Raw genomic sequence first — 26116 nt, forward strand, 5'->3', positions numbered from 1 at the left:
CTGACATATATGTACCATAGAGAACCAACCAACATGTTACCAACCGAACCAATTGAATTGGTAGCCAATATGTTCGGTAGCCAATACGTTTGGTCGGTATTACCATACCAATTAAGTAAACTTGGTACGGTAACGGTATAAAATTTTGAATACCACGGTTGTACTTTACCAACCAATTCATATATATATATATATATATATATATATATATATATATATATATATCAATTAATACATATGAAGATATATTAATTATCACATTTTTATGTTTTAATTAAGAGCAACAAGTCTGACATTACGTATACATTATTCGATTACTTGTATATTACTCAAAACAAGAAAACAAAAAGCAATTAACTAATCACTTCTTAGACTAGTATATATTTTTTTGTTAATTCTTTATATATAATGTTTACAATTAAGACGGTGAGACAGCGATATAGTTAATATATAACAACGTCATAGTTGAATACATTTACTTTGTATTGTGCATGATAGTTATTTTATTTTATATGCATATAAAAGGTACTAAACATCAATGACAATTTATTTTGTTTAATTTGTTTCCGATTATGGAAAATTTTCTAACCGTTGGGTTGGATGATGATTACAATGTGAAGTCTAATATAGTTAATCATGTGTTAAACTCTTCAAATATAAAAATCAGTTAAAACATTTGGTATATACCAGTACCAATATGTACCAACCAAATTTTTTGGTAGCCAAATAAACTGGTACCAAGTTTAGTTGGTACGGTACTGGTAGTTAAATTCTCATACCAACTATAGTTGGTACGGTACGCGGTTTGAAGAAAAAAAAGTCGGTACCGTACCAATTCCACCCCTACTTTTTGGATTCATATCCGGGTTTATTGCATGATATGCTTTATGATTTGTATCCTGGTTATAGGATGGTTACCATGTTAGTGATCTGTTAGATATGTATCATGGTTATAGGATTATGCTATGTTAGTGATATGTTAGATTGGTATCCTATGTATAGGATGGTTGCTATGTTAGTGATCGGTTAGATCGGTATCCTGGTTATAGGATGGTTGCCATGTTAGTGATATGTTAGATATGTATGACTATATGTACATGCTAACTAGCGTATGATATTTATGTGCACATGTTTGTTTGATTGGGAGTTGGGTTGAGGCGGTCATGCTTTGTGCTTAGACCAACATACCCAGGGCGGACCGGATAGACTGCAGACCCGAGAGGGCATACTAGTCAGACCGAAGGCCCGACGAGAGGTCCGGATAGGCAGAAGGCCCGCGAGGTGGTCCAGACGTGCCGATGGCTCGGAAAGCGGTGCAGATAGACTGTTGGCCTGCGAGGAGGTCCAGTCAGGCTGATGGCTCATTATGCATCTTGTTGTTTATATGATATAGTTATATCTGTATGGCATTGGTATTTTGGGGGCAATTTACTAAGCCTTCGAGCTTACATCTATCGATTATTGTTTCAGGTACTTCTGATGATCGCAGGAAGGCGAAGGCGTGATCATGCACCTCCTTATATCTTTATGATTTGATTCTATGATACTTTGACATCAAACCATTTTGAAAACAAGTTTTCTAATAATTATGTAACGACCCAAAAAATTTTGTTTTTATATTACTAAAAATCGCAACATCAACTATTATATAATAAAACCATGAATCGTATGACTCAAAATGATGTTGGATTAGTGTCTAAGTCCATAACTATTTTGGTATGTACTTGACCCGATGGTGCATGGTCCTTTTGGGTTGCCTTCACCGAAACAACTTGATAGGATGAATTATGGAGAGAAAGGATTAAATATGATTTATTAATATATTATGAGAATAATATATTAAAGGAGAAATCATATTGTTTAATTAATATTAGTCAAGAATTAATAAGAATTAAGTTTGTGACTAAAAGAGATTAATTAAACTTAAGGGACTGGAATTGTAATTATAAGATAATTGCAATTGGGCCATGGATTGCCTTATATTATAAGGTTGGACGAATTCTATGGGGAAACCCATTGGAAATCGTCCAAGGCATTTAAGGAAAGGAGTCCATGGGTTGCTTAGGGCTTAAGCATCCAAATTAGGGTTTCCTTGTTAGATAACCCTAATGGCCTCACTATATATAGAACCCTTATGCCCCAAAAACGTGGTGAACTGGTTCTCTAGGGTTTCCACACGTTTTTAGAGCCTCCTTCTCTTCTCCTCTTCATCCTCTTGCTCTTGGTGTTTGTGCACCATTAGAGGAGTGACATTTGTGACTCTAAGCTTTCTAAAGTCATTACAAGGAGAATTGTGATTGTTATTGCTACATAACAATCAAGGTAATATCTTAAACCCATTCTTATGTTAATATGATTACTTGTATGCTAGAATTAGGGTTTATAGTCTTGGATAACTTGCATGTACATTAGAGAAACCTAGATCCAAGCATTAGGGTTTGTATGAGCACATAGGATGTTCTTTATGGTAAAACCCATCAAATGCCATAGTAAATGTATCAATTCAAAACTGAAGTTAATATCATATCAAAATATATAAATAAAACTCCCAGGAATAAACTGCAACTATGGTGTGTCCCATGCCATCAATCCGAGCTCTTCCCCTTGCTTGCGGAAGTACCTGAAACCAAAACTGAAACTATAAGCACAAAGCTTAGTGAGCTCCCCCAAACTACCACATACCATATAATAACATATAAAGCACATATTGGGCCTTGCCCACTGCATCGGACCAAAGTCCGGACTAACCGGGGCCTTGCCCCCAGCATCGGACCGAAGTCCGAAAACTGCATCGGGCCGAAGCCCGGACTAACTGGGGCCTTGCCCCCTGCATCGGACCAAAGTACGGCTAATTGCATCTGATCGAAGTCTGGCTAACTGCATCGGACCGCAGTTCGGACTAACTGGCCGAACATGGCATAGCATAATCATAACTACTAGCATAAACACATATATTGCATACTGCATCGGGCCGAAGTTCGGAACACATAACACAAAAACATGCTTGAATCACAAAGACTTCAAGCACACTGAACTACTGTATTAGACTGAAGTCCGGAAACTACTGCTAACTAGACGTGTCGGCATTATGGCCATATACCCGTTCCTACTAGAAGGAAAACTCACCTGAACTGCTGAACTCGGCCGATAACCCTCCGACTGCTAACCGACAACTCTCCGAAATGCTGCTCCTCTAGCTCCCTGAGCAACCAATACCAATAACAACACTTAGACTAAATTATCTTCCCTAGGTCAATTAAGTCAACTTTAGTCAAAGTCCTGGTCAAAGTCAACCTTCCTAATTGACCCTACTCGCCGAGTCAACCCGTCGACTCGTCAAGTTCTTATACTCAGAAAACTCTCATAACACGACTCATCTTGCCGAGTCGCCCCGGGACTCGTAGAGTTGAACGATCTTAGAATTCCGTCTTGACCAACTCACTGAGTCGCCAACCGACTCACTAATCCGAAGCTTAACCAAAAGAGGTTGGGGTTCTGCGACCTGAATCGCCGAGTCCAAGGACAGACTCGCCGAGTCCAAGGCAATCTTCAACAGACTCGCCGAGTTGTTCTTCCAACTCGTCGAGTTCCTGCCCATCTTCATACAACTCGCCGAGTCCACCCATGTGACTCGTCGAGTCGCTTCAGATCTTAATCCATACAGTGGCTTTTCGAGCCATGTAGGGGCTCCAAACTGTAGATCCACTCTTCTAAGGCCCACCCTTCACGTAAAGTTGTAAACTTTACGTGAAATCAAGGAGCTATAGGCTTAAAACACTCTAGGGCATGGGTTTAAGACAAACATGCTTCACTAACACACCAAGGGCTGATACTTTACGGGTTTTTGGACCAAGACAAGCCTTGATCTGAAGTAGCAACCACAGATCTGGACTTCTAACTCGAAATGGCTCCTTAGCATGCCAAAATGGCCCCAAAACATCATCCAAGAAAAGATCTAGAAGAAACAAAGGCAAAGTGACAGATTGTTACCTTTAAACTAATGCTCACAACAAAAGAGTTGAATCCTCCAGCTCCTTAGTGGTCAAATCCTCCCAATCTTTCTCTTGTAAAAGCCCCAAGCTCACTCTCCTCCTCCTCTTACTCAAACTAGGGTTTGGAATCGCTTAAAGAAGCTTCTGGCCGACAAGGGGACTGAGGAGAGGACATAAGGTCCTTTAAATTGGGTGCAAACCCTAAGATTAGGGATTTTATCGTCCAGACCAGACCCGCCGAGTCCACTCGCCGAGTCGGTCACTTACTCTATAACCCGGATCCAGTTCCGACTCGGCGAGTAAGTATACCTACTCGTTGAGTCCCTTCTTCAATCTACACTTTAAGCTCTTAACTCAAACTTCTGAAATTTGGGATGTTATAACCTTCCCCATTTAAATTAGGCTTCGTCCTCGACGCCTACTGCAGGATACACTTCCGAACTAACCACTTGCACTGCAAACTCTGAATTCCCAAATAACTCAGGTCCTTCCAAACCCTACCACTGCACCCTTTTTTAAAATAACTTCTTCTCGCGTGGCAGCCTTGCCAAATCTCCATGACAACCACCAGCCTCAATGGCATCACATAACAACCAAGTATTACCCGAGGATACTATCTCCTTCCTATCAGGAACACACTTTCATGACTTGCGAAAGTTATATACCACAATAATTCATTGGGTCCTCTCCCGGTGCCAAACTATCCTCCCTTTTTCCATATCTGCCGATAACCTGAGCAACTCGCAAGGTTGGAACTCATTATGTCCTTTTCATGAATCCATTCCTTTCATGCTAACTACCCCAGATTCGCGCTAGAACAACAGAATCCACAGATCCACTTATCCCAGTGATTCACTTATACTTGGCCATCAATCAGATAATCATGCTATGAGTGGCTTGCCACTCCACAAGCTATCCATAAAAGTCCAAAATACCATCACCGCTGGAGACTCAAGACTTTCTGAAAACACCGAACTTCCTGAAAACACTGAACTGCCTGATCACTGACTACCTGAAACACTGAACTGCCTGGAATACTAACTGCCTGAAATGTTGAACTACCTGAACATTGAATTGCCTGAAACACTGAAGTACCTGAACACTGAACTGCCTGAACACCGAACTGCCTGAACACTGACTGCCTGAAACACTGAATTGCATGAGCACCGAACTGCCTGAACACTGACTGCCAGAAACACTGAACTGCCTGAACACTGACTGCCTGAAACGCTGAACTGCCTGAAACAGCATGTTGCTACATGGCTGCTTTCCTATATCTCTCGAGATCTTCCTAGTCTCAATTCCCTCGACGGTCATCTGAAATATTGGGTTCCAACCCGGCTGCGGAGCCAAAGGACTCCATATTTTTGTCGCCTCACACGACTTCCAAACAAAATCCTTCTCTGGAACTGGTTGCCACTAGTTATCATGTTACTGAGGCTCTAACATCCTCCTGATCCAACCGATCGGGTCCGAGCGTCGAAACCTGATGTTACCAAATCGCGGCTAAACGTGATTGCTACCAGACCAATTGTAGCCTTATATAACAAGTAACCTGAAGCAATCCATTGCTTCCCCGATCTCAAAATTGTAGTGACATGCCTACAGTCTTATCTCTGGCTCAACTAGATCTAATCCATCCAGATAATCTCAAAATCCAATTCGTGGATTTCCACATCCTTACTGCTACGCCCGATCTGGGAGCTAATGTTTCTTCCACGTCCTAACAACGTGCTTATGGTATCTACCAACCTGGTGGATGCTACGGCTACACCCACATACTTACAACACTCTATCAATATCTGGCTGCTAGTGAATGCTACGGCTACACCCGCAGACTTACAACACTCTAATACCATCTGGCTGCTAGTGAATGCTACGGCTACACCCGCAGACTTACAACACTCTAATACCATCTGGCTGCTAGTGAATGCTACGGCTACACCCGCAGACTTACAACACTGTAATACTATCCGGCTGCTAGTGAATGTTACGGCTACACCCGCAGACTTACATCACTCTAATACTATCTGGCTGCTAGTCAATGCTACGGCTACACCCACAGGCTTACAACACTCTCCCTGCTGACTCTATCACTAATTACTATTCTGAGGGCACCCTGACTCACTCGAGTCCTGCTAGCGATCCCCCAACCTGATTTCCACAACCATCCCTTAGTTATCCAATGCTACAACTATCTGGTAGTCTTACATCCTTGCTACATTTGCTTCCTGTCGAGAAATTCTTCAACTTGGTTTCCCAAACCAATCGTCTACTAATCAGTAATACATGAAACCGACATTGGGAAGTTTTCCAAACTCCCAACTCTTGAACTCCTGAACCCACTAGCCCTTCGGGTTGCTTTTCCTTCCTACACAAGATTACCAACCCTTTCTAAGTTTAGCATATTACTGACCATGAATCCATGAAGGGTTCTCCCCCACTTTTGTCCAGCTAATTCTTACAACTCAGAACTTGAAAAGGATTCCCCATCCTTCCTATCATCTAAAGGGGTCGATTTGCTGACGACCCACATTTATCTCTGCCGACGCTTCAACTAACTCTTCATCAGACCTACCAATCTTGTCGACGAATCGAGCACCTTTAAATCCCCGATTGTTCCTGCTTCAGTGACTGCATCCTGATAACCTGCGCTTAAGGGGGGGGGGACATCTACAAACTACTTGTTGGATTAATGTCTAAGTCCATAACTATAATTGGTAAGACTTGACCCGACCCGGCATGGTCCATTTGGGTTGCATGGCATCATGCACTTGGATTGACTAAAATGAGAGAAATAACACTTAAGGTTTATTAATATATTATAAGTTCTAATATATTAATAAGATTATTTAATTAGTATTGATCAATAATTAATTTAGAATTAATTATGTGATCAAAAGAAGACTAATTAAATATATGGGTTGATTGTGTAAATCATCCATACTTATATTGTGGGCTAATGCTCCATGGATTATCAAGTTGGGCTAAAACCCATTGGATGCTCCATGGTGTATTTGAACCCATGGATCCATGGAAATGGATAGCCATGACAATTAGGGTTTACCCTAATTGTAACACACTATATAATGATCTCTTTCTTGGGAAAATTGGCGACTATGATATGCATGGAGGGCAAGCCAATTATTGAAGTGTTCTAATTTCTCTCTAAGTTATTCCAAGTGCTTATGGTGTTGTGTGAACCATTTGAGGTGTCACACTTGGGGCACTAGGCACTCAAGCTTCATGAAGACAAGCACCAACAAAAGGTATGTTATTCTAACTTGTGTTATTAAAAGTTTTGTATGCTAGAATAGAACAATACCTTGGAAAGTTGATATTTGCATGTATAATAGAGAAAACATAGATCCAAGGTATTTAGGGTTGCATGTACACTTAGGAGTGTTAGATTGCTCAAAACCCAACGCTACTATCCTATCGTCCTCTTGTTACTCCACTGGGAACTCAAGCTTACCACTGCTGAAAATATAACTGATCTATACACAACTAACACCTTCCCGAAAATAGTGGGACACCACTGAGTCTCACTCACACTTTGCTACAATTACTGCATCCGAAGTGACCTGCTTGGGAACGTCCTCAACTATCATTCTAGATTCCAAGGTATGCAGATGACATATGACTCGATCCCAAATAGGTAATATAATATTCCAATATAAGTACTTACTAAATCGGTGCAGTAACATAACAACAACATCATAAATCATAATTGACAGGAAGGTAAAAGATGCGTACCCCCAACATCCAGTGCTGCTCGAATCCTTATTGAAATCAACCGGAATACTCTGCTCTGAGCTGTGGGCGCCCTTGACCGACCCTGATGTCTGCTGGCGGTTCTCGAAGTCCCAAGGACAGGAGCTGGCACTTGCCCTACTGTATACAAACTTGGAAAGTGGGCCTTCTTGTGGCCCCTTTGACTACAACGAAAACATATTGGATCAAGCTCCTGAGCGATGGTAGTAGTACAATCTCTGCTAAAATGACCAGTTTGGCCGCACTTGAAACAGCCAGGATCGCCACCTCTACTACTCCTACACGCACCCCATGCGTCCTGCCACACTTACCACATCAACTGCGGCCCTAGAAATATCTCGATCTCGAACTCAGCCCTTTGGTTCTTTTACCCGAACCCGTGGGCCACTGAACTGTTGGGTTTTAAGCAATCTAACACTTCCTAAGTGTGCATGCAACCCTAATAAACCTTGGATCTATGTTTGTCTAATACATGCAAAATAATAATTTTTCCAAGGTTCATAACCTATCTAACATGGCATGGGGTACTTTTAAACATAAAAGAATTAGATGAGATTACATACCTTTTGATGATGAGTTTGATTCCTAAGGAGTTTGAGGGCCAAGCACCAATAGTGTGAATGCCTCAAATGGAATCACAAATCACCAGAAACTCTTGGAAAAATTTGAGAGAGTACACACACTTGTAATTTTCGGCCACACACAAGCACACACACTAGTTACACTAGTGGCTATTTCATGCAACATAAGCATGCTTATATAGTGTACATGATTAGGGTGAAACCCTAATAACCCATGACCTTTCCTTTTCCAAGGATCCATGGGTTAAAAGCTCCATGGATCATCCATGGACTTCCAAACAAGCCTAGCCCATTAACAAATGAGTGTTAGCCCACACTATATAAAACCAATAGCCCACAATCTAATTAGTCTTCCTTTTAATCTCTAAATTAATTCATAATTAATTTAAGACTAAGACTAATTAAATAACATGACTTCATATTAATATATTATAACTTATAATATATTAATAAACATATGTGTATAACTCTCATAAAATTATCCATAAATAGTTTGGATGAAATGCAACCCAAATGGACCATGCCGGGTCGGGTCAAGTATATACCAAATAAGTTATGGACTTAGACACCTTATCCAACAGACTCCCACTTGGATAAGTCTAATAACTATATTTGCGTATGTTACTTCAGGAACCAACCAGCAATCGTAGCTCTCGAAAACTCTGTTGAACTATGAAGCGCCATTTTAGATAAGTGATCATATAATCCTCTGTTTTCATGATATCAGCCGGACAAATACATGGAACAACGTCGTACTTATTGTCCAGCAGTTTGTTTCCCGATTTTCGATTTGTTTGACAAAGAACTTAATCGAACACATCAATTTAGTTCTGACCGGCCGGTACATAGGTCACAACAAAATCATCGAGGGGCCCAGATATCGCTTCTACTTCTAGAAGGAACAGATAAACTTCGACTCATATGCTTGTTCTACTACCTGTTGAATTGTACACAAATGCACGTTTTATAACATCAAGTTACTGATGCGTTTACGTGCAATCAATGCACAACCAACTCATAGGTAACAACTCATATCTCTAGGTTTGAATATTTATATGATATTACCATCTCACGATCACTCGAGATAAATTCCATGAAGTGATACAAGTGAGCGTGGGTTTATTCCAATACTCATAACTTATGAGCACTCATGAATGTTGTAGTAACCATTGCTATGACTAAACCCATTTAGCCATCAACAAACTTGATTCATGACAGTCTTGATTCATACCTACTTCCAACATATGAACGACTGTGGAGTGTTTAAATAACTTAGTCATTCGGAAAGAATAACCTAGCTATTTTGGAAGTCAAAAAATGCAAAGTGAAACACAATAATAATCGAATCCAATATGGTCTCAGAACCCTTTTGAATATAAATAGAACCACCTTTTATTTATCACCATATTGATTACACATTATTCATTGTATAATGTTTCAAACAATCAACTTAAGACTTGAATAAAACAACAGTCGTCCCATGCTCCTAGCATGTACACTTTGTTTTTCTAAATAATAGTTATGCCATACTCCAAGTATGCACACTATGTTTGTCTATGATCCTTGGATTGTGATGTAGATCAATTGAACATGATTCCAGTGATACTCATTTCACAATCCCAAATCCTTATTGTAAATGTGAGAATCCCCGATTCCTATCATTTACCAAAAAATCTGTTAGATTTTAAACTTTTATGCAATGTTCCTCTTGTAATGATTATGCACAAAGTCACCAAAACCTTGTCACCAGTCATTACAGAGTATTCCAAAGAAGGTCAACTTCTATGGAACGGAAGTCTCATATTCAAAGTACATTGCTTTGAACATCCTTCTTGCATTAAGGTTTTCTAATCTTACATAGATTAAATAACTTCCACCTATGGAGACATTTCCATAGTTCCATTTTGACTATTACTTCCGAATAAGAGTTACTTCTTTTCAGAATATGTCAATATGGTCCTTTCCGACAACTTACATCATACTTCCAACTTTCCCTGAGCAACCAATCTTTGGCGAACCTCAGACTTGTCCTTGACAATTGCTTAATCACTTTAGTCATATCCAGTTCTAGACTTTTCCCTTCTCAATGCCTTAAGCATTTGGAAAATTTAGAAAAGATGAATATAATAGAACATGCAATCGATCCTATATCCGAAGCATATGGGACACGATTCATGATGTTTGACATAAAGACATGATACTAGACCAGTCTTTTGCTACAATATTTTTTATTTGCCATGTTTTCAAAATTTAACTATGAAGAGGGATGCCGTAATCATAATCGAATTTTGAAAACGCAATATATATAGAATTTCTTCAAGTTGAACCATTCCAACATAAAATTCATATATATATTCTTGACTAAAGATGATTAAAATCTCAATCTAAGCTTTAGAATTGAAATGAAGTATAATTTCCTCTCCCTTAATTATAGCAAAACAACTTTTCAACCCCTGCAACTTCACGAATTGAAACTTTGTTTTCTATAATTAACATTGCTAACTTGCAACACTAAACGTAATAATCATGCTCCCACTAACATGATGATTATTAACATAACACTTATGCTCCCACTAGCTCTGATATATTTCCAGAAATCTGTTGGACTTCTGAAATTTAGATTCATACACCCTTTCTTAGATAGCTCACATGTGTGTCTAAACAATTTTCAGAACTATGAAAAGGGATACCGTAATCATAGTCTTAATTGTTTAGACCGTTTCCATTTCTCACAAGTCCATGTTAGCGTGCCGGTTAACCACACACGCTCCACCAACGACTTTTGAAAATGCAAATAACACAATTGATATCTACGTAAAATCTACTTAGTGAAAGCGTTTCCTCGCCATCATTTTCATGAATCGGAGAGAAACCTTATGACACTTAGATTTTATAGTGTATGAGTTCCTATCCATGTGAATTTGTCAAAACCATAATCACAAGATAAGGTTAGTGACAAATTTATCCTTACATGGATTAAACTTGTTCAATCTTAGTTTATTGTCACCTTGGTAGCACAAGGCCCACCAATGCTTCCAAGTTGAACTCTGATAACTCACATGCAAATTCAACTTATTTGAAGTAGGTACAGAAATAAGAATTATGTCAACACGATAGGTTGCAAACCTTAAGTCGTGTGCTAGTGATAAATTACAGGTTTTACTCTTGATTAAATCTTGAAACTCTTTCAGGATCTTTAAGGCTCCCACTATCCCCTTGACATATAAGTTTCCCTAGTCAAGAACCATTCCTTGACAAAACAAATATTCAAGGGATAGTGCGGATTCTTATCAAGACTAACACTTCACACAATTGGTCTTAGTTGGTCTTTGTCTCATCCAAGACATCACAACTTACCAATATCAAATGTACAAGAGTAGAAAACATTTTACTCTTACATTTGACTAGTGTTAATAAATCTTCCTTTATGTCACTCAAAGTTATAATCCTGGAGTATGACTCTAAGAATTTTTTTGGAACGAAGTATGACTCATCTTCTTGATTTTAACCAATCCAACAATTCATGACCTCTCTTCTTAGCCATAACAATGCACTAAGACGTCCTTAGAGTATGAATTTGTGATATGGTTTCATAATCATTAAGATGATCATGAAATACGATACTAAAGTACTCTACCATCCTTTCAGATTTGAGAAACTTTTATCTTTCTGCCTAATTTGATTCTTCTCATTTGTTTTGTCATACATTGTAACCTTTCCAATGTTACAGAATTATACTTAACCTCATAAGTATAATCATATTTACTAATCTTTAGTAAATCATGACAAATCAATCTTTGTGGTGGACCTTGACCAACGCACACCCAGTGTACCTAATTCCTTAGTCCTTTAATTGACTCACATATACATGTGATCAAAGAATTAGTCTTAATTTTCAAAGATGAAAATTCTCATTCATCATACAATACAACTTGTATGATTCCAAGTTTCTATCCAATTGAAACTTGGGTGATGAAAAACTTTCTTCATTTGGTAAATTCAGACACTACCACAAATGAAAGAATCAAATCCACTTTCCAATATTGCTATTACTGGAAACATATAAGCAACAATTTTCCACAGATGCCATTGTAAGGATATTTTTTAAAATAAATAAAATTAAAACCCTTTTTTTCTTTTATTTTAAAACTTTGTGGAAAAACTTATCCTTACAATCCACATGCAAACCTTGTTGTTATCTATTCATAAGCAATATATTATAACTCTTAAGCAACAGCTCAAAATTTTGATTGCCGAACCATGCGATCGAAACCCACCTTCGCAATCAGAATCAACATATACTTACTTTAAGCTTCCTATCTTTTCTTTGATTCTTAAAACATCAGCATGTGACCCATTCACATTATGTAATAAGAATCTCCAAATAGGAACTTAATAGAGTTAGACAGTGGACTTTACCCGAAGTAGAGTCAAACCTCTTGATTTGATCAACCTTATGACCTTTCAGGTGAATAGGGCAGCTTCGCAACCAATGCCCCTTCCTTTGGCAACAAAACACATGGACCCTTTGGTAATGGCACATGAGACTATCTCAGAATTTGCCTTTCTCTTTACTATTTGGTCAACCGAGTTGACTATAGCCGATCCCTTTCCATTGGGAAGAGAAATCCTTTTCTAGATATCCAATGCTACCATTGTCAATGTCCATGTAGACTTGGGAAGTTGTTCTTTTAATCAAATTTGCTTTACTGGTGTTCCAAATCATTACTGATTCCACAACACCAAGCAAATAGATAACATCATTAAGGGTCATGTCATAGTCTGTCTCATAGTAGTCCCAAAGAGACTCACTATGTTACTAAGAAAGTGATTGAACATCCAACTTTCACGGGACTTTGACACCCAACTCTCCCGGCTTGTCAATATGTGACTTTATCTCCAAAATGTGAGTACACATAGACTATGCTTGCCAATAGGGATTGAGTGACTTTAAACTTTTCAAGAACTTGTGGGTGAGGGAGAATAATTGGAGGAGGTGGCGGAAGTGAAGCATGATGTTGAGGGACACCATCTTCAAGAGATTTGGGAAGATCATAGTTGTCTGAACCAGACATCTATAATGGGAGAAAATCAAGTCAGTTGATTCAAAATCCTTAATATAACACCCAATATGAAATATTAAGGCTAGGACCCAACACAATATTTTATAATTTAGAAGAGGGATGCCGTAATCCAAGCTATAAAATATTTGAAGGTAGGCGAATGACGATTTACCAATTTCAACCATGAAAAACGAAATAATTTATTAGGTTTTAATTGGATTTGAAATTCCTAGATCTTTTGAGATTCATTGAACTTTTCAATGGCATGTTTCAATCTCGAGTGTGCCCTCTCAAATTTTGTGACTGGGATGCCGAGGATCACAAAACAAGGTGTGAATAACCATACCAATTCACTTGGTACCCTTAATATTATCACCTAATCAATGTGCCGGTTAACCACACACGCTCCATTGATCTATGACAAACATTAAGTCACCCTTCGTGATCCTTACTAGTCCAAGTTAGTGTGCCGGTTAACCACACACGCTCCACCAACGACTTGGTAAGGTACAAAGTGTGAATTCCATGGGCTAGCACCAAATTCACATTTTTCCTAAAGTAACTAAGATTGGGAATTAAATAAAACATTTAGTTACTTTATAATATTCATTATACTTTTAATGAGAATTTAAAGTCATTGTCCTACCCGTTCGGCTAACGACCCTCCACCGATCAAGCAAGCGGTGGGTGAGAGTGGACACCCATTAAGTTGCCATTTTATAGGCAACAACCTTATACCCACCTTATAGACCGGCTTCGTGAATGAGGCCTACTAACGGTAAAACGACTTGTTCTTATACATATATATAATAATTAACCATTAATCTTATAATAGTATAAGGGTAGAATTTTAACTTTTAAAACTTCTAAGGGTTGGAATTAAAGTTTATTAAAGTGTGTGAAACTTTAAAAATTCCAAAACTTGAGGGCAAGTTTTGTAACTATCCAAAACTTTTCATTTCATAACTTATGAATTAAAGGTTCATAAAAAATGAAGACTCTTCATTTTCATGTAACTTATGTGTTTAAATGTGTGTGTTAAAGAAAAGTGACCTTTGGATATCCATAACTTGAGGACAAATTATGGACTCCATTAAAACACATAAATGATCAAGAATTAATTCTAAACAATTCAGCAAATAATTCCTATCATCTTCTAAATTTATAAGAACATGAACATGATCATCAAAATTTCAAGAATTATATGAACACATAAAATCATGAAATTTTGATATATGCTATTGTAAATGGATTAGAACAACCATTACACCAACTAAAAAAAGTTTTAAAACACCAAAACAGTTTAGGGTAATGTTTCTAGTCCATTTCCAGCAGCAAAAGTCGAAATTCTGCATTTTGATCATTCTACTCGCCGAGTGCACGAACCTACTCGCCGAGTAGGATGAATTTTGCCTTGAACTCGGCGAGTCCCCCCCATGGACTCGGCGAGTCCATCAGCCAGACAACAACAATTTCAACTTTTTTCACTATTTTGCATCAAGTATCAAACAAGCAAGCCTAGGCTCTGATACCACTGTTGGGTTTTATGCAATCTAACACTTCCTAAGTGTGCATGCAACCCTAATAAACCTTGGATCTATGTTTGTTTAATACATGCAAAATAATAATTTTTCCAAGGTTCATAACCTGTCTAACATGGCATGGGGTACTTTTAAACATAAAAGAATTAGATGAGATTACATACCTTTTGATGATGAGTTTGATTCCTAAGGAGTTTGAGGGCCAAGCACCAATAGTGTGAATGCCTCAAATGGAATCACAAATCACCACAAACTCTTGGAAAACTTTGAGAGAGTACACACACTTGTAATTTTCGGCCACACACAAGCACACACACTAGTTACACTAGTGGCTATTTCATGCAACATAAGCATGCTTATATAGTGTACATGATTAGGGTGAAACCCTAATAACCCATGACCTTTCCTTTTCCAAGGATCCATGGGTTAAAAGCTCCATGGATCATCCATGGACTTCCAAACAAGCCTAGCCCATTAACAAATGAGTGTTAGCCCACACTATATAAAACCAATAGCCCACAATCTAATTAGTCTTCCTTTTAATCTCTAAATTAATTCATAATTAATTTAAGACTAAGACTAATTAAATAACATGACTTCATATTAATATATTATAACTTATAATATATTAATAAACATATGTGTATAACTCTCATAAAATTATCCATAAATAGTTTGGATGAAATGCAACCCAAATGGACCATGCCAGGTCGGGTCAAGTATATACCAAATAAGTTATGGACTTAGACACCTTATCCAACATGAACCTCATCAGGTTTCCTCTTTCTTTCTGACTCCCGGTAAATCTCTCGCTCCTGTGCTACCCCGTCGTCCCCATCAATCGTCTGAACAACCGCTGTCTGATCCAGAAGCTTTTCAGTCAACCTATCAGTGACCCTCTTGATGATGTCGGGTAGCTCCTTGCGAACGACTTGTGAAACCTCTACAACGACCAAATCATATAGGGGACTCTCCTGGGGACAGGGTGCCCCACTCACTCCTGACCCCTGATGGCAAGAGCTAAAAGTAGGATCCCCCTCCCTAATGGATCCTTGGGATCCATAAGAATCGGGCTCTAGACGAGCCCCAAATTGCCCTGAAACTATCCTGGCCCTAAAGGCCTCAAGACGACTGTCCAAAAGCTCCATGATGGCCTCCCTAACTGAACCAAATATCACAGGAGTTTGATCAATGATGTTGCGCATAATCTCTATGGAAATGACATCTCTCATCTGATCATCAAACTGTCCGACTCTAGAGCCTGAGCCAGATCCCTCCCCGGCACATGAACTGCCAACTAATATCTTGCGCAACATCACCATGCTGAAAACATATCACAATAACTATCAGAATACTCATTGCTATTGAGGGATCTCACACATACTCCACCACTCCCTGGTTTCGCCTTGTCCCCTCTTGAATCGAGTACGGATCCTCTGCTTTCGGTAGTACGGGCCCATACTACCTTCCACATCTATCCGTACTTTCCTCAAGAGTTACCTTAACTCAACCAAGTCCCTTCTACTGCTACGGATCCCTGCTACTCTAATCCTAGGCTTGCCCTAGGGAAATCTCTGACTCTATCCAAACCAATCCTCAGTTGTTGAAGGCCTCCTTGTAATGCCAATTAGTCATCACCTGAATATCATCACATGTGACGAGGCTCAGATAATCCTTCGAGTAAAAGACTCGTTCCTACAACGGTTGGACTCAAACAAGAGCTGCACAGTAGGGCCAAATCCAGCACTCTGAGATTATGCAACCCTGATCACATGTGATGTGACGTATTCACCTAATGGATAACTCCCATCACTCGGAGTCCCACAAAGCACAAAGCTAGCATCATTCGAACACAGGAAACTATTCAAGCAATTCTATCCTCATAACAAGAAACTGTACTAGCATACAATGCTAAGCTCATAATATCAGGCATAACCTAAACATGCTATCCTACTGATGTCTACTCAATACTAGCATGCAATTCTCATAAAACTAAAACACATATATAGCAGGCACATAAGGCATCCTCCTAGATCCTTAGTCCTATTCTAGCATGTTGTTCTACTGAAACTAAAACTGATAATCATAACATAAACTTGTATGGGTAATTTGGGAGTACTTACTTGAGCTCGGCTGATCGCATGCACCACACCCTTTTCTCTTTTTAAGAAAACTCTTTTTCATACTATGTTCTTTTTTTTTCAAAAATTCCTTTCGAAAACGTTTCTCTCTTGAAAATCTTTTACCATTTCCTCAGTTTGAGTTCAGACATGCTCGAAAGCGTGCCTAAATCCCTCAAACCAAGGCTCTGATACCAACTTGTAACGACCCAAATTTTTTTGTTTTTATATTACTAAAATCGCAACATCAACTATTAGATAATAAAACCATGAATTGTATGACTCAAAATGTCATAGTAAATGTATCAATTCAAAACTGAAGTTAATATCATATCAAAATATCTATATAAAACTCTCAGGAATAAACTGCAACTGTGGTGTGTGCCATGCCATCAATCCGAGCTCTTCCCCTTGCTTGCGGAAGTACCTGAAACCAAAACTGAAACTGTAAGCACAAAGCTTAGTGAGCTCCCCCAAACTACCACATACCATACAATAATATATAAAGCAGATACTGGGCCTTGCCCACTGCATCGGACCAAAGTCCGGACTCACTGGGGCCTTACCCCCTGCATCGGACCGAAGTCTGAAAACTGCATCGGGCCGAAGCCCGGAGTAATTGGGGCCTTGCCCCCTGCATCGGACCAAAGTCCGGACTAACTGGGGCCTTGCCCCTGCATCAGACCGAAGTCTGGCTAACTTCATCGGACCGAGGTCTGGACTAATCGGCTGAACATGGCATAGCATAATCATAACTACTAGCACAAACACATATATTGCATACTGGTCGAGTCCCTTCTTCAATCTACACTTTAAGCTCTTAACTCAAACTTCTGAAATTTGTGATGTTACAAATTATTGGTTTTGAACTATTATAAAAAGTTTAAATTTGACATGATTTTTATGGATGTTATATAAAACCTCTGAAAGGATAACTCAAATGCCTTGGAGTACCTTCTACCCACAAAGACCATGTTTGGGACAAAAAATGAAACAACTTGAGCAAAAGCTAGATCCATAAGTTTGCTACGTCAAGGTTGAGAAGTTTTACCTCCACAAGGTGCACAAGGGGGACAAAATGTTTGAGTGGAACACCACCACCTCAATGCTCTTCCTTCTACTCCAAAAGCTCCAAATGGCACCAAAAATGGCTCAACAAGCTTCACAATGCACAAACATTCTTTAGAGTTTAGAAAGGAGGTAGGAGGCTAAAGGTAAGAAAGTGCATGAGGCCATAAATGTGTTTAAATAGGGTCCAAACCCTAAAATTTAGGGTTTGCACTCTGGCTGCGTACGCCCGACATACCAGCATACGCACAACGTTCTTAGGCGATCCGAAATTACGAAATTGCCACCGGGGACTAAACTTGCAAATTAAACATAACTCAATGGTTAAAACGAATACATGAATAATAGGTGTTACATCCTTAATCCATATTTTTTGTTGTGTGGACAATAATTTTGGAACATAAGGAATAACATTTATTTATGTTTGTAAAATAGACAAAATCTTCTATTTAGATTGAATGTATATTTATACGATAATAGTATTCTATTCAGATTTGCTACTTTCAACCTACAATAAAATATGAGTATAAAAGATTATTTTTGTTGTACAAACTAAAAAAAGTTGTTTCATATATTTTATACCTTTAGCCGTTTTATTTAATAGAAAATATAATCTCCTTGGGCAAATTTGCTTCTTCTTTTAAAAAATTAAATAAATTTAAAGAATTGTAAATTATTAATTTATTTAAGTGGAAACATGTTTTTTAAAAACCACTCATGAAAATCACAAAAAACATTAAAATCAACTTTATAGTTATAACAGTATTTTACGAAATTTTGGTTTTTAAAATCTTAAAGAAAGGTTAATGAAATGTTTAACAACCACATAAGTTAAATTTCTATTTTAGGTTATTGAACGGTTAATTTAACATTTAACCCCTCGAAATATACATTTGTAGGTATATTCACAAGTAAGTGATGTCTAGTCTAAGTGGGTTGATGTACTTAGTTTTATATTTATGTGGGACGAGAGATTGAGACTTCGGTTTTCTTAAACTATTTTTTGTGGTGCCACATATAAAGATTTTTTTCCTGGAAATCTCTATGCAGCCTGGGTTTCCTTATAAATGGATTCGAAAGTGGTGTGCTCATTGAAATATTGCAAGTATGCTTCCATTTAATTGGTTTGTCATTTAAAAAAGATATAATCACAAAAGTCACCATTTTTATAGTTAGATATCAAAAAACGTCACAAAAAAAGTTACGCAAATAACCATAGAGTTCAAAATAATATTCAAACTTCATTAAGATTTTAACTCTGTTTTTCTCACAAAAAACAAGTTTGAAAATAATTTTAATATGAATTTACAAAGTTAGTTTGAGTTTTTTAACTTGCCAAAAAAATTAAACTTTTATCTGGTTTTTGACATATTCAATGTGTTGTTTTTATGATATAAAATGCTCAACTTGTTCCAACTTCCAAATTCCTTTAGATGGCATGGAAGATAATATATTGATGTGGAATACCATATAATGGTATTGTAAATTGCACATATATCTTTGGCATACAATGTGTAGGCTATAGAATCAAGTTTTTACTAATTGAGTCATTATATCAAACTAATAATTGTCATTATATCAAACTAATAATTGCCATCGAGTGAAGAAGACCTACACAAAGAAGTTGCATGGGAATAACATTTAACATGTGGTATACAATAATTGCCTTGTGTGTTGGTGAAACTCAATCTTAAAGAATGAAAAGTCCTAAATTGAGCCTTGTGGGTATGTTATTACATATGATTTAGCTAATAGTTTTTTTCCTATAGAAAAACCAAAAAACAATCTGTAAATTGTCATCATCGAGTCGTCATCAACACAATAATAAGTTGCCTGAAATGACCTAAAATTTAAAGATGGTAGAGAAATGAATATAAGTCCATGAAAGGGATTCAAGTCCGTTGTGTGGTAGAGCAAAGACCGTTTAGGGTTTCAATTAGTAGTTGTGATTACCTCTACGATTATCTTCGTTCTTCTTGGTTTGATGATAAAGCGAACAAAAACAACCGGATATTTTACGAAAACAAGACTAAAAACTAATTAAATTTCAATTGAAAAAAAGTATATTGCCAAGAGTTTCGAACAATTTCTTCCTATGATTTTCAAAGAAGTTCTTCATTGTGTATGAGTTTCAAACTAAAATTGTATATTATCTGATTCTATAATTTAGAAAACACCAAACCGGGTACGTCATGAAATAGGCATACTTGCTTTTTGAAGGGTATGTATAATAGTTAAATTAACAAAACTGTACTCGTTAGCATGAGTTTCAAATATGTTTTTTGTGGTTTACGGTTGTCGAACAAATTCTTCTCGAACGTGTTAGTGTGTAACATCCTGTTTAAAATAGGATAATTAATGATGAACCAGGAACTCCGAGAAGTAATTTTAATATTATTATTTTATATTATTATAACCCAAAATCAAATAATAATTAGAAAGGTGTTGGTTTCGAGAAGCCAAATGACAAGATTTGAATCTCTAGGGGTTAAAGTGTAATTTCGGGATTTATTTTGAAAAGAATTTCAGAAGTCAGGGTGTGCTTGGTAAATATGGACTTATTATGAAGGATTTTGGATGGCTGGGGTTAAAAGGGTAAGTTATGTGCCTAAGTTGAAAAGAATTTGTAAAGGAGGGGCCATTTAGTAACTTTCAGACTTAGTTTGTAAGGATTTTTAAAATATAAGGACTAAAGGAGTAAATATCAGACTCAATTTGAAAAGGCTTTTATGGGGAGGGACCAAACGTGTCAATATTCACATGTTTGATGGTGGACACGGGTTGAACCCGCCACCCTCTTTCAGCCTATATATATATATATATATATATATATATATATATATATATATATATATATATATATATATATATATATATATATATAATACCCTTTACAAACCCTAACCCTAATTGAGATGACAGCCGCCACCACACTCCTTCTCCAACTCCGGTGTCGCACCACCACCCGTTCCTCTCGTGTTTGTGACCAACGAAGACGCCGTGAGCGAGCCTCGGTCGGTTGTACTGACCCGCCACCGTTTACTTCATCTCTCCTCCTACCTCAGTTCATCGGAACGCCGCATCTCTACTGCCGACGACGTGAATGTATCGCTGCCACCTTTCTTCTTTCGTTATGTCGCCGTTGTTGCCACTTCTATCGTGGTTGAGGACGAAGACCGACATGAGATGCCGGGAATGTAGAAAGACAAGCCACAACCACCCAATAGCCGCCACTGATGCCCTCCTTTTGTGTCACCGTCGTCTCTTACTGTCATTGTGTACCACCAGGTGGGTGGCTACATCTGATTTGGTGTGAAAAGTCAGGTGTTGCTATGCTAATCGTTTTTTGTAGGATCGTTTCTTGGCCGGAGGTTCGAAGAAAAACCCTGCTGCCACCATCTACCACCACCGGCCACCACAAGGGTGGTTGTGTGAGTGTGTGTGTTTATTTAGTGTGTGAGTGTGTGTTAATTAGGTATTTCATTGTAAAATTTGTAAGTGTTGGAATAATGAAAAAAGAAACTCCTAACCACCACCATGAGGTGGTGGTTGCCGCCACCGGTCGTCGTGTCGGGTGGCGGTGTGCTTTGCCTTGTTGTGTTTGATTCGTTTGGGATGCATGAAACCCTAATGGGCCTAATGAGGCCCTAATGGGCCCAAGGAAACCCTAATTGACCTAATAAGACCCAAATGGGCCTAATGAGGCCCAAAGTGACCTAAAAGCCAACCAATTGACTAATGGGCTGGTATTGGGTAGGAAACCCAGATTTGGGTTTGGAAAACCCTAATGTCATGAAACCCTAATTTTCGGATTGATCGGGACCGCACGGGAATCATGTATTAAACTTAAAATAATAATTAATAATCATGTGAAAATTAACCTAAGGCAATATTGGACTTAATGGATTAAGTCCTTAATGGGTTAAGTAGGAACACTTAATCCTATTTGTCATTTCATGTGAAAACCATATGCTCACTTGGGCCTCGAGTTGGGCCTTCCTATTGAGCTTTGGTGATTGGACTATTGAAGGGCTATCCAAGAACAAGTAAATGGACCTAAATAATTAGATGGACTTTAGGATAAGGCCCACGTGAGAGACTTGAGCCCAATTTGGAAAATTGGGCCATAGATGGGCCATATTTAGGCCTTTATGATTATGTGATATTGGGCCATGGGAATACCAAGAGTTTGGACTAGAATAATTGAATGGGCCTTAAGGAAAGACCATGTAGAGGTTGGGCCCAATTTGGAAAATTGGGCCATATGTTGAGTTTGACCCATACTTGACTTTTGGGCCTTTGGAGTGTGAGTTGGACCTTGAGCTTGGAACCCAATTATTAATTGGGTGTTGTTTGATGTTGGCAGTTTGGGAATCTATCAACCAGCAGCTGGAGTTTCATTCACGGGACTTCAGCAGTGCCAGGTGAGTTATCCTCACTGTACTCATGGGTCTAAGGCACCAAGGTCGACCCTTTGTTTTGTTATTGGAATTATTATTGTTGTGATATGTTAGTTCGGAATCCTGGTAGATAGGATGATTATATGCTAGTATGATCTGTTAGATCGGTATCCTGGTAGATTGGATGTTGTTATGCTTAGTGACCTATAGTTGGTCTGACTGTCTGCATGCTAGTTGTTATGCCAGTTAGGTAGATCTATAGGACTACATGTAGTATTGTGTGATTATCTGTATGTGCATTAGTTGTGTTATATGTCGACATATTATGTGGGATGGATTGAGGTGAAACTGCTCCGTGCGGTAACCAACAAACCCGGGAGCATTCCAGATACGAGCTGAGGGAGACTCGTAATGTGGGCTAGATGTTAATCCAGATGTGAGCTGTGGGCCTGGAAGGCAATCCAGACTCACACTGTGGCCCCAGGGGTAATCCAGTTTGTAAAGTTGTGGACCCAGTACATGTTGTTAGTTATATATATATATATATATATATATATATATATATATATATATATATATATATTTATATATATATATATATATATATATATATATATATATATGTTATGTGAAGTGTATCGGTATGTTGGCATTCCAACTCGATGGTTGAGGGCATGGGGTATTCCATCCCAATGGATGATTGGACCCATAGTATGATGTTTGTTATTGTATGTTTATCATTGTGTTTATGGGTATTTTGGGGGTAACTCACTAAGCCTTCGAGCTTACAGTTTCAGTTTATTGTTTCATGTTCAGTGGATGACCGCGGGAAGGCGTAGGCGTGACCGTACACATCCTCATGTTTTGGACTTATGGTTTCTAGGGTACTCTGATATTAAACTATTTTGAAAACATTTTGTAATAACTAATGACTTTTGGATGTTTGAAAAAAGTTTTAAATTGGATTGAAGTTTTGGATGTTACAAGTTGGTATCAGAGCCTTGGTTTGAGTGAATTTGAGGAGCACTCATGTGAATGCAGTCTCAAATCAAGGAAAGATTTTCAAAATAAATTTAAATCTTTTTCAAAATAAGTAAAAGAGGATGTGAAATGTACGATCAGCCGAAGCCAGTAAATAGACCCCAAAATATCATGCATTTATTTGATTATGCGATATGTTAGAACAGTATGCTAGTACTAGGCTAGGGATCTTCAGGAATTGCATGATATAATTTTCTGATTACATGATGCTTGCTAGCCTACGGTTTTCCTTATATGAGATTGACATCGTTACTGTAGTTGCTTGTGTATGCATCACGGTTGTATATAATTAAGATCTTATAGCCTGAGAATGTTTCATTTGGCCTTATGTTCTGTTCTTATTGATTAGAGCTTAGAGTCTGATTGGATATTCGAAAGTCTATAGGGTCCATCGTTACGTATGGCTAGCATACATTAGTGCTAAAGGGTTGGTGGAAATTTCATGGACGGGTAAGTTGTGAGAGGCCGGGAGGCCAGTTATGAGATATCTAGCATTCCTCTAGGAATTAGGATTGAGCACTTGCTATGTTTATGTATATTGTTTGGGTTTTGTGGTGATACTTGATACAAATATGGGTAGGTGTTGAGGGTAGTGTGAGCCCATAGTACTGAAAGCAGAAGACCCGTACACGTAGCAAGGAAGTCACAACCCCTAGGGTTGGGTAAGGAGTTGGTCCCTTGTCATATTATGGATTATCAGAGATCTTTTTGGTGTCTTACCAGAATGGTGGTTACGAGACGTCTTGAGACCGGATCTAGGTTAGGATCGGGAGATGGCAACCATGATAGGCTAGCATTGTCAGAGGACTGTGCCAATGAGATCATCCGAGAAGAGGTGATCGGGGTTGTTTGGGGACAGTTGCCGGAGATGTTTGGGTCTATTAAGACCGCCATGGTTGAGTATTTCGATGATCGCTATGAAGCCATTGCCGAAATGGTTGTCGCGGCAGCTAAAGCAGCTGTAACGACGACAAGGGGAGGAGCTGGGTAAGCTTTCCAGTACCAGGATTTGTTACTGGGACATATTATGATGAGAAGAGGGTTGCAGTTGCTTGGGATCGGGGAGATGTTATGTACTAGTTACATTCCGCGGGTTGAGCGGGAGAGGCTAGCACATGAGTTTAGATTTGAGGCTTTGGGGGTTTGTTCGAGGCCGGAATGTGAGTCGCAGGGACTTCGGAAAGGAGTGATGATTATGTTCAGCTGGGGTTTTGCAGCTAGAAATAGAATGGTTAATAAATAAGATTGGAATGTCATTTTCTAGGGAAAGGATTGTGCCTTTACAGTTTACGAGCTCGAAGGATTGAGCGTGACCCTAGGATCAGGTCGTATTCCAACTCGAGGCAGCTAGTCGTAGGGGTTGGCGACAGTATTTCAGTGCTAGTGAGCGCGGGTGGGTCGATGTGGCATAAGTATCTTGTGAGATTCGATTCGCCTTGGATCTCTTGCATCGGACGGTAAGGATTGTTTGTGCGATCTATTGCACTTTTGGGGATTGGAGACTATGTCTTAGGAGTAAATTGTGGCCGGTTTAGGACATAGGTGGTTTTAGCTACTACAGTTCAGCTGTGGATGACGGAGCTGGTAAGTGAGTCTAGGTGTGAGACCCTGAATGATATGATTTCTAGAGCCGAGAGCGGGAGACTTTTTGGAGCACTTTGGGAAGAAGGGTACTATATGGGAGGTCTACGGACTGGGTCCCACAGGATGGTTATTCAGCATGGTCGGGATTCAATGGTTTTAGTAATCGTTATTGGTTAGTGGGTGAGGGAGACAAGGGAAGTAGCTCGTTGCTGAGATATTAGTAGGAACACTTATCTTTAGGTCTTCAAGATTTGGGTGTGGGATCATTCGAGCTTTAGGGACTGTTGGTTTCCTGGGGATTCAGGAAGTGTTCATCTAGTTATTAGAAGCGTGTGATCATTTGGGGTTGGCTAGTAAAGGAGTACTAGTGGGAAAGGTCTGGTTGTCATCAGGTCGATCGTTGGAAAGTGAGAAGGAATGGGAATTCTCAAATTTTCATGTATTGTGAAGACTTAGTTGAATCTAATTGGGGGAGAACCGTCCCGTAATGCAGAAGCAGTATCGGTTTTAAAACTAGGATGAGTTTTGCATCGTTTTCAGGAAGGAAGACAACCCTAGTGGCTGCTTGGTTTTATTGTTGTGTGAGTTGGGAGTTCTGTAAAACTCCCCGGCATGTGAATCGCATCTTCTCGGTGCTTGATAGTAGAACTTGGGGTAGTCAGGTTGGGGTTCTATCCATGAATTAAGTTCAGTTGTGTGTTAGGTCGAGTGCGTGTTCGACCTATATGGAGAGTGTTGTAAGACTATGGGGGTAGCCGTAGCATTCACAAGCGATGAGATAGTATGGAAAGTGTTGTAAGACTGCGGGGGTAGCCGTAACATTCACTAGCGATCAGTTATTATGGGAAGTGTTGTAAGACTGCGGAGGTAGCCGTAGCATTCAGTAGCGATCAGTTAGTGTAAGAAGTGTTGTAAGTCTGCAAGTGTAGCCGTAGCCTTCACAAGGTTAACA

The sequence above is a fragment of the Lactuca sativa genome, chromosome 2 (genome assembly GCF_002870075.4).
Source record: "Lactuca sativa cultivar Salinas chromosome 2, Lsat_Salinas_v11, whole genome shotgun sequence".
In the NCBI taxonomy this organism is placed as follows: domain Eukaryota; kingdom Viridiplantae; phylum Streptophyta; class Magnoliopsida; order Asterales; family Asteraceae; genus Lactuca; species Lactuca sativa.